The sequence below is a fragment of the Budorcas taxicolor genome, chromosome 11, assembly GCF_023091745.1.
Source record: "Budorcas taxicolor isolate Tak-1 chromosome 11, Takin1.1, whole genome shotgun sequence".
Lineage (NCBI taxonomy): Eukaryota > Metazoa > Chordata > Mammalia > Artiodactyla > Bovidae > Budorcas > Budorcas taxicolor.
In genome coordinates this window covers 74,969,431-74,983,746 of record NC_068920.1, presented here as the reverse complement: position 1 = coordinate 74,983,746, position 14,316 = coordinate 74,969,431, and the positions used below count along the sequence as shown (strand labels likewise).

General features: G+C 39.1%; 1 protein-coding gene across 1 annotated transcript in view; it reads right to left on the bottom strand.

The window, feature by feature from the left end:
* TTC27 (tetratricopeptide repeat domain 27) overlaps nucleotides 1–14,316 on the bottom strand; it is a 179,689-nt gene that overhangs the window by 148,501 nt on the left and 16,872 nt on the right. The gene's annotated exons all lie outside the window — the stretch shown is intronic.

The window sequence follows — 14,316 nt, the reverse complement described above, 5'->3', positions numbered from 1 at the left end:
GAGAATAAAACTACATTAGTAAGTAAAACATTTAGGGCATAATATGTAAAATACATGTATTACATAGATCCTACTCTTACAGAACTTCAAGTCTGGAAAATGAGGAACACGTGCTGTAACAGTCCATAGCAAGCACTGTCTGAGCACGTATATGTTCCAACCTAGAAGCTAAGGACATTACATACATTATCTCCTTTACTCCACACAGTCCTAAGAGATATCATTCATGACCCTGCTCTTTCTTATTTAGAGTGTCTGTCTTAATCACGCTGCCCAAAATATGGCAATACAGGTGATGATACAACATACCAAGTCAATCTGCAAAGAGTTAAACAACACGAAAATCTAATGAAGAGATCAATACACAGTTTTCCACATAAAGAATATAGAATTTCTCCCTTAAAAGGAGAAACAGATGTGTATCTGGATATATCTGAGACAATATGAGTATCAAGTAGAAAATGAGTAAGTATTGGCTTGAAAGGGAAGTGAAGTCGCTCAGTCATGTCCGACTCTTTGCGACCCCATGGACTGTAGCCTACCAGGCTCCTCTGTCCATGGGATTTTTCAGGCAATAGTACTGGAGCGGATTGCTATTTCCTTCTCTAAGGGATCTTCCTGACCCAGGGATCAAACCCAGGTCTCCCTCATTGTAGACAGACGCTTAACTGTCTGAGCCACCAGGGAAGTAAGTATTGGCTTAGCAGTCATATTGTATTTTTCCGAACACCTCAGATGAAAAGATTGGAGTACAATAGCCTAATAACATAGTATCTCTAAGAAAATGACTTTCAAAATAAAAAATATATACAATAAAGGGGCTACTGGCATAGACCAAGGGGGTGTCCAACAGGTCACCTCGTCCATCCCTCTACAACGTCCCTGACAAACTGTCCCTCACAACGTCTCCAGCAACAGGATCAGCATTTCACAAAGCAATTCATATGAACAGAAGGACGGTGGATGATAGAAGATACACTTACAATGTCCAAAGACTGAGAATCCGTTTTCTACTATTCAAGCTGAAAGGAAAGTGATATCGACTGACCCCTACTCTGCTCGGCACTAGGTATTTTACATGTTGTGCTAATTCACACAATGATGTCTTTAGGGCTGACATCAACCTCATTTAACTCATGAGAAGACTGAGCTTAGTCAGCTTACTAACTAGTCAGCTCGGCTGAGAAGTGGCAAAGCCAAAATCTGAATCCACACATGTTGGGAAAAGGGGAAGAGGGAGTTGGCAGAGGAACGACCAAGGTGTAGAGGTGATGTTGCAAAACATAATCTATATATCTTCTCACCAAGTAATCTGACAGAAACCTATAGCTAAGAAACAGACACCCTTTATCTTATCATGAAATGAAAATAAAATGAGCCTGAAAAAAACTGTTTTTTATATACTGCCAGTCCTTTAAAGAGATTCTTAACTCAGAGAAGCCAAATCAAGATGCACAGGTCTTACTTTAAAAGGCAGACAGGCATCTAAACACGAACTTCTCACTGTGAAAATCCTTCAGTAGACTTCCTCCATGCAAACCAAACTCAAGAAAACCTGGATCTGGGCTCTCCTGGTGGCTCAACAGTAAAGAATTCAACCGTCAATGAAGGAGATGCAGGTTCAATCCCTGATCCAGGATGATCCCACATGCTGCGGAGCAACTAAGCCTGTGCTCCGCAACTACTGAGCCTGTGCTTTGACGCTCAGGAGCTGCAACTACTGAGCCCGCATGCCCACAACTACTGGAGCCCACGTGCCCTAAGCCTGTGCTCCACAGCAAGAGAGCCACCACAATGAGAAGTCTGCACACCCAAACTAGAGTGTAGTCTCCACTTGCCAGCAATGAACAAGAAAAAGCCAGCCCAGCAACAAAGACCCAGTACAGCCAAATAAATAAATAAATAAACTCTTTTTTTTAAAAGAGGCAGGTGGAGGTGCAGGGAGAATAGGGTAGAAGGAAAACAGAGACAGACGGGAAACTTCTCTGAACAGATCTAGTTACAGAGTTTTGACTCTGGAATCATGTAATTATTTTACATATCAAAAAATAAATCAGAAAGAAAAAAGCAATCCCTAAAAACTGAAAACAAATGGAAAACTAAAACCCTATATGTTGGTGACAAAGAGTAATTGCAAATGACTTAGAGCACAGTATATATCCTTAATGTAATATATTGAAAGGACAAAGACAGTTGCAAAGACATCTTGAGCCTTATTTAGTGGTCTTACTGTTAGTTGGCATGCTGGCGCTGCTCTCAAATTTTTTATACTTGCGACAAAGCAAGTCACCACATTAATATTGTTTGGCACAAGATTTTCAGTTTACAAAATGGACACACATATGAAATCAAAGATACTGACACAATGCAAGGTTAAATTTTTTCATCATATTATTTCTTTGCTAGTATCATACTGTTGAAATTATCCTAGCTTTTAACTAACTTTTATACCTGAAAGTCTCCATGATTATCTTTCTCTTTAAAAATTGGCTTGACTATTCTTACACACTTTTTCTTCCAGAATCAATTGGCAAGTTCTCTCTTCAAAATGTTTGTAACTGCACTAATTGTAATTTCACAATTGGCATTTTTTTTTTATTTTATTTTTACTTTATTTTACTTTACAATACTGTATTGGTTTTGCCATACATTGACATGAATCCACCACGGGTGTACATGCGATCCCAAACATGAACCCCCCTCCCACCTCCCTCCCCACAACATCCCTCTGGGTCATCCCCGTGCACCAGCCCCAAGCATGCTGTATCCTGCATTGGACATAGACTGGCGATTCGATTCTTACATGATAGTATACATGTTTCAATGCCATTCTCCCAAATCACCCCACCCTCTCCCTCTCCCTCTGAGTCCAGAAGTCCACTATACACATCTGTGTCTTTTTTGCTGTCTCGCATACAGGGTCATCATTGCCATCTTTCTAAATTCCATATATATGTGTTAGTATACTGTATTGGTGTTTTTCTTTCTGGCTTACTTCACTCTGTATAATTGGCTCCAGTTTTATCCATCTCATCAGAACTGATTCAAATGTATTCTTTTTAACAGCTGAGTAATACTCCATTGTGTATATGTACACAATTGGCATCTTGACAATAGTGATCATCCTATTCAAGATTAACAGTATGCCTTTAACATTTTCTTAGTAAAGTTGTACACCTGACTTCATTTTGGTTTTGAACATTTTAAGAAATTCCTGGGTTAAATCTTCTTTACCTTTTCTTTGAAATATAATTGACATATAACATGCCATTAGGTTCAGGTGTACAACATGATTCAATATATGAATATACTGCAAAATGATCACCACAGTAAGCCTAGTTAACATCCATCACCACATATAGTTACAATTTTTTTTCTAGTGATGAGAACTTTTAAGATCCACTCTCTCAGCAATTCTCAAATATACAATACAGAATTATTCATTATAGTCACTATGCTGTGTATGTAAGGTGAAATTTTTCAACAGCTTTACTGAGATGATTCATGCACATATAGTCCACCAATCTGAAGTGTGCGATTCAATGGCGTTTCGTATATCCCAAGAAATGTGCTACCATCACCACAGTCAACTCTAAAACATTTTTATCACCTCAAAAATAAATCCTGAACCCTTTAGCTATCACTCTCTTCCCCTCATCCCTCCCATAGCCCTAAACACCACTAATCTACTTTCCGATCCTAACTTTACCTATCCTGGACATTTCATATAAAGGAAATTATTTATCATGTGGTCTTTCATATCTGGTTTCTATAATTTCGTATGATGTTTTCAAGGTTCACTTGTGCTGAAGTATGTTTCACACTTCATTTCAGTTTATGGCTAAAAAATAGTATAATAGAAACCACTATATGAATATACAGTATTTTGTTTACCCATATATCAGTTGATGGACATGTCCATCTTTTAGCTATTACGAATAATGCTGTTATAAACATTCATATACAAAATTCTGGGTGGACCTATGTTTTCATTTTTCTTGGGTATATACACCTTGGAACTGCTGATTGATGATAAATATATGATGATTCTATACTTAAGAAACTGCCAAACTGTCGGAGAAGGCAATGGCATCCCACTCCAGTACTTTTGCCTGGAAAATCCCATGGACGGAGGAGCCTGGTAGGCTGCAGTCCATGGGGTCGCTAGAGTCAGACACGACTGAGCGACTTCACTACCACTTTTCACTTTCATGCATTGGAGAAGGAAATGGCAACCCACTCCAGTGTTCTTGCCTGCAGAATCCCAGGGATGGGGAAGCCTGGTGGGCTGCCATCTATGGGGTCGCACAGAGTCAGACACGACTGAAGTGACTTAGCAGCAGCAGCAGCAGCCACACTGTATTCCAAAATGGTTATACCATGTTATATTTCCACCAGCAGTGTTCCAACTTTTCCACATCCTCAACAATATGATTATCTCACTTTTTAAAAATTACAGCTACCCATGTGGGTGTAAAGTGATATCTTATTGTAGTTTTGATTCTCATCATCCTGATGACTGATATCAAATGTTTTCTCATGTACTTATTGGTCATTAGAATGTCTTCTCCAGATAAATATCTGTTTATATCCTTTGCACATTTTTTAACTGAGTTATTTGTCTTTTATATTACTGAGTTGTCAGAGTTCTTTATATATTCTAGATACAAGTTCCTTATCAGATAAATGATTTGCAAATATTTTCTCCCACTCTATGGCCTGTCTTTTCACTTTCTTGATAGTGTCCTTTGAAACACAAAAGTTCTGAAAATTTTCTGAATAGACCTTGCTACAGGTTCATAATCTTGCTATAAAGTCCAACTTTCCTATTTTTTTGTTGTTGTTGCTCATGCTTTTGGTGTCACATCTAAGAATCTACTGCCAAATCTGAAGTCATAAAGATTTAATCCTATATTTTCTCCTAAGAATCTTAAGAGTTTAGCTCTTACACTAGGACTCTAATCCATTTTTACTTAACTTCTCTATATAGTGGAGAATCCCATGGACGGAGGAGCCTGGTAGGCTGCAGTCCATGGGGTCGCTAAGAATCGGACACGACTGAGCGACTTCGCTTTCACTTTTCACTTTCATGCACTGGAGAAGGAAATGGCAACCCACTCCAGTGTTCTTGCCTGGGGAATCCCAGGGACGGGGGAGCCTGGTAGGCTGCTGTCTATGGGGTCACACATAGTCGGACACGACTGAAGCGACTTAGCAGCAGCAAGGGTCCCATTTCATTCTTTTGCATGTGGTTACCCAGCTGTCCCAGCACATTTGCTAAAAAAGACTATTCTTTTCCCATTGAAATATTTTATATGTAAAGCAAATAATTATGTTAACATTGTCATTAACAAGATTTTCAGTTTAGGAAAAACATACAAATATCAATATAAACACTCTGAACAGTTAAATTTTAATTTGGAGCTCTTTGGTCAGGGTTAGGGACTTGACTGGGATTCAACCAATGTGTTTGCTAAGAACGGTCTCAAAAAAGGGCCTCAGCTGGCTGCTTGCCTAAGTCTGAAACTTGTGTTATGCGTTCCCAAAACCAGGCCTGGTGACTTGACCAAAGGCTCAGCCAGCATGTTTGCAAGATCCACAGCTCACCCAGAGAGTCTGCTCGAGATCAGTCAGAGGCTAGAGTAGTGTTTGTGGGGACTGGGGTCTCAACTGGTGTGCTCAAAAGGGCCAGGGACTCAACCAACATTCAAAAGAGCCAGGTCAAGGACTAAGCTGTGGGTTCCCCAAGGTCAGGGCCAAGGGAGCATGTAGAGACTGACTGCGTACCGGAAGACTGTACACACACTCATACTGAGGTTAATGGGAGCCTGGTCTTTCACTGTCAAAGAAAGGAGTTAGAAATCTGGAAGAGAGAAGACTAAAATAAATTCTGTGATACTGGATTGGAATTGGAGATGATGCAATTCATGGTTTTTAATACACAGATAAATACAGAAATAGACCCAGATGTACATGTGTACTTACATATACACACACACATACTTTCCAGCTATGGCTACTGAAAGACTTTAAAAGGCACCAGAGCTCCTTGGAGAAATTACTGATTCCAGGGCCAGAGCAAAGTAATACAAAATAAGGAAGGCTAAAGCATCTTCTCATGTCAGAAAATAAAGAAGCACTCAAAGATATGCTGAAAGGGCACAGAAGCCAACTTGAACAAGCCTCAATTGGCCAAATGTGGGACATAATGAACGCCAAATTGTAATCCATTGAATGAATTTGGAATCTGAGTGCACACTAATGTCAATATATAAATGCATAAATTCAAAGTTTACTGAGGAATAGGAGACTTATATGGTATTTAAGTACATCACCATACAACAATTAATTATAAAGAGTGATAACCAAAAACTGGACGCAATCAAATTTCCATCAACAGATAAAAGAACGAACAAATTATGGTATTTCCATATAATGGTACACTACTTAGCAATTAAGAAGAATGAACTATTGCTATAGGTGACAATATAGATGAATCAAAATACTTTGGTGAGTCAAAGAAACCCAGCTAAACACACACACACACACACACACAAAGTGTGAGACTATATGAAATCTCTTTTATAAAATTCAAGGAAATGCAGACTAATACGTAGTAACAGAAAGCAGATCAGTGGTGGCCTGAGCGGCTGAAGGAGAGATCAGGAAGGGTGTAAGAGCATGGGATTCCCAACAAGCACGAGGACGTTTTGGGGAACAAAGTATACGTTCATTATCTCAATTTTGATGATGGTTTCACAGGTGTAAATACATGTCCAAACTTTACAAATGGACATTTTAAGTATGTCAGGTGTATTGTACGTCAATTATATCTCAACAAAGCTGTTTCAGAAACAAAAAATGTACAGAGAAAATGGGTCACTCTAAGAAAGAAGACGGACAGATACCATCTTAATCAAGTAACCAAAGTTAGTACTCCCAGTAATGAGACCAACTGAAGTCGTGTGCCCCCTGGTAGGAGGCAGTGAGAATAACACAGCACAATGCCTGTGATAGATCTATGCTGAAAGACACTGAAGAGCTACGGCAACTACAGTCCATGATCTGGACTGGATCGTGTTGCTATAAAGGATGCCTTGGGCACCACTGGCTAATGTTAACAGCAGTAATTAGATATTAGTATTTAATCAATTTTAATTTCCTAATATTGGTGGTTGTATTGTGATTGTACAGGAAAATGCCTTCGTAGGAAAAACACCCTAAAATGTGCAGAAGTGATGGGGCATCAATTCAACGACTTATTTTACACAGTTTCAGGAAAAAAAAAAAAAGTTCTTTGTACTAGCAACTTTTCTAGAGATTTCTGTTTCCAAAAAAAATTTAAGTCCAAAATATTAGCAATTAAAGAAAAAATTAAGAACATATCTTGCCTTTCCTAAACAGACTAAATTTTAGGGTTCTCACATAACCCTGGTTGATGAGTTCTTCTTTACAAAAGAATTCTAGGGGGGGAAAAAAAGGAATGACTGAATTATAAAACCACTAGGTAAGTACTTACAATGTATAGACAGATGGCACCTTCAGAGCCAAATGCAGTCACCTAAGTAAAAATGCCAACCGAATGGAAACTTCGTAGGATCCTCGATAGCTGGATGGAGGGTGTCCATCATAAGCCATGAAGACCAGGGAGGAACACAACCATAGGGAAGTGCCAGCCTACTCCAACTCATTTCCTCAAAAAATTTTTAAAAATCCTCTTCTCCCTGACCTCCATACTTCCCAAGCTTGTCTCCAACCGTCAGCCCTCTGGTTTTTCCATCCTCCTCCTGCCTCTCACCCCTTTCCAACCTTCCCTTCTCCATCCTACAATTCTAATCAGTATCTACTGAATTATTTTACAAGCTTATAATTGGGCTAGATCCTACAGCAAAGTTAAGCCCTGTGCTCCCCTAAAAAGACGACGGAAGAAGCACTAGGACGAAAAGACACATAATCATTATTCAATATACAGTAAATTTGATTTGAAACTGGGATGTACTGGCCATAAACACCATAGGGGGAAAATCCGTAAGGCTGGGATAGTTGAACAAACCTTGTCAGAAGGGCTAGGCCTTGAAAGACGGGTAGAATTTGGTTATAACTCCACCTCTAGACTGTAAGGGTCACAAAAGAAGGGTCCACATGTGTCTTGTTCACTGCTGTTTAAGCCTAGCACTTGTCACAGCTGGTGCTCAATAAATATCCGAACAGTGGGCAAATATTTAGAAACTCTCTGATGGCTGTCACCAACAACACAGAGCTCCAATTTCCTATCCACCTAGCTCCTCTCAGCCTGCTGCAGCATCACCTGACACACAACTCCCAACACTGTCCAGCCATTCCAAACTGTTTATTGGAAATCCCAAATACACAAAGATGTCTCGAGTCTCTGTGCCTCTCTCTGTACATGTTACATCCCCTTTCCAACTACCTAATGAATTGTTTCTCATTCTTCAAGAATCAGTTCAAGTATTAGCCACTTTGCAAAGCCTTCTCTGGTCTCAAGTTTAGACTAATCATATCCTTTCTTTCATTCCTTCCTCTTTTTTTCCAACTGAAATACAGTTGATGTACAATATTATGTCAGCTTCAAGTGTACTACATAGTGATTTGACATTTGTATACATTATGAATGATCACCACGCTAGCCTAATAACCATCTGTCCCCATACAAAATTATTACAATATTGTTGACCACACTCCTTATGCTGCATTAAGTTTCCATGGCTTATTTATTTTATAACTGGAGGTTTGCCGCCTCTTAATCTCCTTTACCTATACTGCCCCTCTCACCTTCCTTTCCTCTGGAAACCACCTATTTGTTTTCTGTATCTATGAGTTGGTTTTCGTTATTCTGTTTGTTTTTTAGATTCCCTATGGAAGTGAGATCACACAATTTTTGCTTTCTCTGATTTATTTCACTTAGCATGATGCCCTAAAATATAAATATAAAATATATAAATATATATATAAAACATCACCAATTCTACACTTTAAATTGAGTCTTCAGTTCAGTTCAATTGCACAGTCATGTCCGACTCTTTGCGACCCCATGAATCGCAGCACGCCAGGCCTCCCTGTCAATCACCAACTCTCGGAGTTCACTCAGACTCACGTCCATCGAGTCAGTGATGCCATCCAGCCATCTCATCCTCTGTCGTCCCCTTCTCCTCCTGCCCCCAATCCCTACCAGCATCAGAGTCTTTTCCAATGAGTCAACTCTTCGCATGAGGTGGCCAAAGTACTGGAGTTTCAGCTTTAGCATCATTCCTTCCAAAGAAATCCCAGGGCTGATCTCCTTCAGAATGGACTGGTTGGATCTCCTTGCAATCCAAGGGACTCTCAAGAGTCTTCTCCAACACCACAGTTCAAAAGCATCAATTCTCCGGCGCTCAGCCTTCTTCACAGTCCAACTCTCACATCCATACATGACCACTGGAAAAACCATAGCCTTGACTAGACGGACCTTACTCGGCAAAGTAATGTCTCTGCTTTTGAATATGGTATCGAGGTTGCTCATAACTTTTCTTCCAAGGAGTAAGCGTCTTTTAATTTCATGGCTGCAATCACCATCTGCAGTGATTTTGGAGCCCCAAAAAATAAAGTCTGACACTGTTTCCTCATCTATTTCCCATGAAGTGATGGGACCGGATGCCATGATCTTCGTTTTCTGAATGTTGAGCTTTAAGCCAACTTTTTCACTCTCCTCTTTCACTTTCATCAGTAAGTTTTTTAGTTCCTCTTCACTTTCTGCCTTAAGGGTGGTGTCATCTGCATATCTGAGGTTACTGATATTTCTCCCGGCAATCTTGATTCCAGCTTGTGTTTCTTCCAGTCCAGCGATTCTCATGATGTACTCTGCATATAAGTTAAACAAGCAGGGTGACAATATACGGCCTTGACGTACTCCTTTTCCTACTTGGAACCAGTCTGTTGTTCCATGTCCAGTTCTAACTGTTGCTTCCTGACCTGCATACAGATTTCTCAAGAGGCAGGTCAGGTGGTCTGGGATTCCCATCTCTTTCAGAATTTTCCACAGTTTATTGTGATCCACACAGTCAAAAGCTTTGGCATAGTCAATAAAGCAGAAATAGATGTTTTTCTGGAACTCTCTTGCTTTTTCCATGATCCAGCGGATGTTGGCAATTTGATCTCTGGTTCCTCTGCCTTTTCTAAAACCAGCTTAAACATCTGGAAGTTCACAGTTCACGTATTGCTGAAGCCTGGCTTGGAGAATTTTGAGCATTACTTTACTAGCATGTGAAATGACTGCAATTGTGCGGTAGTTTGAGCATTCTTTGGCATTGCCTTTCTTTGGGATTGGAATGAAAACTGACCTATTCCAGTCCTGTGGCCACTAGTGAGTTTTCCAAATTTGCTGGCATATTGAGTGCAGCACTTTGACAGCATCATCTTTCAGTATTTGAAATAGCTCAACTGGAATTCCATCACCTCCACTAGCTTTGTTCGTAGTGATGCTTTCTAAGGCCCACTTGACTTCACATTCTAGGATGTCTGGCTCTAGATGAGTGATCACACCTTCATGATTGTCTTACTGTAGGTTAACTACACTCCAGAAACACTGTTAAAAAAGGGTGGCACACAAACCCACCACTACACCTTCCTATGTCAAGTCTTCAGTTCTATCTCAGACCTGTTGCAAGGAATAAGCCAGTTAATATATTTAAAGACCTAGAACAGTGCTTGGTATGGAATATGGACTACTGAAATGGGAACAGCATTATAACTATTAGATATTAGAATTCTGCCCTACTGACCAGTTTAGAGAAAAGTAATGAAGAGAAGATTTGGGGAGGATCTGGAGAAGATAAGCAGGATCTGGAGTCAGAAACTCCAGGTCATCGTTCTGGTTCATGGACAATCTCTTTGAGTTTCAATTCTTTGGAAAATGAGTTAGCTGGACAAGATAATCTCTAATGGGTCTTTCCAAACTACAGATTTCAGACACTGACTAGGATAAGAGTTGTAGGAATGGAAAAGCAGGATGGATATGGAACCCTTAGGCAAGAACTGATAAGATTTAAGAACTGGCGAGATACACAGAATGATGAAAAACAGTGAGTCAACCTTGAACACAAAGTTTTGAGATTTGGATAACTGAAGTTTAAAGAAAAGATGAAATAAATAAACAAATAAAGCCTGTTGACCCAACAGACATATAGTTATCATTTTAATAAATCTTTAGGTGCTCCATGGTAAAGAATAATCATAACCTTCTGGGTCAAAATGTCAAACCACTATATTTAAAATGCATGCTAAAACCAAAATCTCTTCTCATCAGATTATTTTAATGCTATTTTTAAAATGAAATCCCTATGGATTCATACGGATAATCAGATACTTGTGATTAGATTATAAGTATATTTAATGACATTCATTCCAAAGTATCAAAAAAAATTTTTTTAATTTATGCATACATCAGTCACCAAGAAACTAATCTCTTGAACTCTTTGGATGTGGAGACAATATAAGCCTAGAGTCACAGAGCTGTCTGGAGACGTTACAGTGGAATCTCAGACAAAGTATTTTAGCCTGTTTTCTTTGAACAGTGACTTCCTCATAAGCTCATCTTCAAACACCTAAACCTCAATATTACATCTCATGCGCTATATGGAACACGTTTTCAGTACCAGATGCTTCAATAAATGATTGTGCGCCCTTAAGCAGTTCTTCAGAGAATCACGGTTTCATTAGTATGAGATCCAAAAGAAGACCTCAGAGTGTGCTGAGGAGCAGACTTTTCAAGGTTCTAACTCACTCCTTTCATAGACGTGATCAGTCCAGCAAAGTTATGCTGACACTCTGATGGGCTCTATTCCACTACACTATACTGATGTAACGTTCCTGGACAAAAATATAAAGATCACACTTGCTTATATGTCACATATTGAAAAAAAAAAATCTTGCCAACTTTTTGATGATTGTTCAAGGGCAACATTTCAAATATAATATTCTTCTCTGGATACTGAACAATATTTCAATATAACTGAATGCTTGGTCAATATTTGGGTTAAATCCCAGAACATTTTTTTAAATAAAATTTTTTATGAAAATGCTGCAGTTTAAGCCATGTGCAGACTTACTTAGACACAGCCAAAATGGACCAATTTACAACTAGATAAAATGAAAAATGTCATTGATTAGCCTAGAACAGCAACATAAAAAATTCTTAGTTGTAAGGCAAAGCAAATGATATGCTGAAATATACTGCAGAAAAGAACAGACCACGTGAAGAATGAGTCACTTAGAGTCGTATTTTCCAGGTATCTTAGTTAACCCTTTCTGTTTAGAGAACTATATTTTACGTCTCAGAATTCTCTCTACAACACATCATATGGTTCTTACCTTTTAATATGGTACATTAAGAAGGTATTTTTTTTCTTTTAATAATTAAAGGTCATCATTAAGAACATTAGTCACTGAGATGTGGTTAAGGTAGAGACATAAATGTAGATTTACATAATATGGGATAAAAGGAAAAGGTGTGGCTTTCCCTCTGGCAACTGCATCAAACTTGATTTCCTTTACATTAAGAGAAAGAAATAAAACTCCCAGTGACATCTTGTGTTTTGCTCCTTTACCAACACTCCATAAAAGTATAATGAAGCATATGAAATTGTTTAATATGCTACACAGTACAACATAATTACTTTTTTACAAAATTAAATAGTGGCTGAATACTGATACCATCTTCTTTCAAATGCTTTCACTATCCTCTGGAAAAATCAACTTTTTCCCCCATTAGAATCAGTAATGTTCAACCCATCCCTGGCTTTCAAAACTTTATCCGATTTCATGAACTAGAAGTTTATCCCCACTTCTCTCTCTCCCTTGCACTTTGTTTATGGAATGTATCTCACTTCATTTTAAAAATATGAAATGACACGAACGGGGGAAGACTTAGTCTACACAATTTTCATTTTACTAAAAATAGAAAGAGGACAATGATGCCAGTAAATTGAGCATCAGGTCTTAATTTTCTCCAAGTCCAACTTCATATTTCATTTGAAAGAGAACTCCACGCCTAGGCAACACTATTATGAGAAGATTCAAGATCCCATATGGTATCTGGGTAGGATTAATTTTCTCATAACTTCTATAATATTTCACTTTTTGAAAAACTCTCGTACAGAAGTTAACTCAGATAAAAACTGCTATCGAGATGGAGGACAAATGGAGTTCTACAATGTCTCCTCTGAAAAGTGAATGTAGAAAAGGCTCAACAGGACTTCCCTAGTGGTCCAATGCAGGGGATACAGGTCCAGTCCCTGGTTCTGGGGGATTCCACGTGCTTCGGGACAACTAAGCCCATGCACCACAACAGAAGCCACTGCAATGAGAAGCCTGCACAACACAGCTAGAGAGTAACCCCCGCTTTCAAGGCAACAAAGACTCAGTGAAGCCCAAAATAAATAAATAAAATTTTAAAAGTAAAGGCTCAATAAATGCTAGCTATCACTATTCAACAAATATGCACTAAATATTTATTATTTTCCAGGCATTCTGTTAAGCAGAAACAAGAAAAAATCAGCCTGCAAGGAACTCACAATCTAGACAGTTGCTTACAGTCTTGAAAATACAGATGATTCTGTAGCCTATCAGTTCAGTTCAGTTCAGTTCAGTCGCTCAGTCGTGTCTGACTCTTTGTTACCCCATGAATCACAGCACGCCAGGCCTCCCTGTTCATCACCGACTCCCGGAGTTCACTCAAACTCATGTCCATTGAGTCGGTGATGCCATCCACCTATCTCATCCTCTGCCGTCCCCTTTTCCTCCTGCCCCCAATCGCTCCCAGCATCAGAGTCTTTTCCAATGAGTCAACTCTTCGCATGAGGTGGCCAAAGTACCGGAGTTTCAGCTTTAGCATCATTCCTTCCAAAGAACACCTAGGGCTGATCTCCTTTAGAATGGACTGGTTGGATCTCCTTTTAGTCCAAGGGACTCTCAAGAGTCTTCTCCAACACCACAGTTCAAAAGCATCTATTCTTTGGCACTCAGCTTTCTTTACAGTCCAACTCTCATATCCATACATGACCACTGGAAAAACCATAGCCTTGACTAGACGGACCTTTGTTGGCAAAGTAACGTCTCTGCTTTTAAATATGCTATCTAGGTTGGTCATAACTTTCTTTCCAAGGAGTGAGCATCTTTTAATTTCATGGCTGCAATCACCATCTGCAGTGATTTTGGAGCCCCCCAAAATAAAGTCTGACACTGTTTCCACTGTTTTCCCATCTGTAGCCTATATTTGCTCATAAAAATCTCTTGTCATCCAAATGCATTAAACCAAAGACT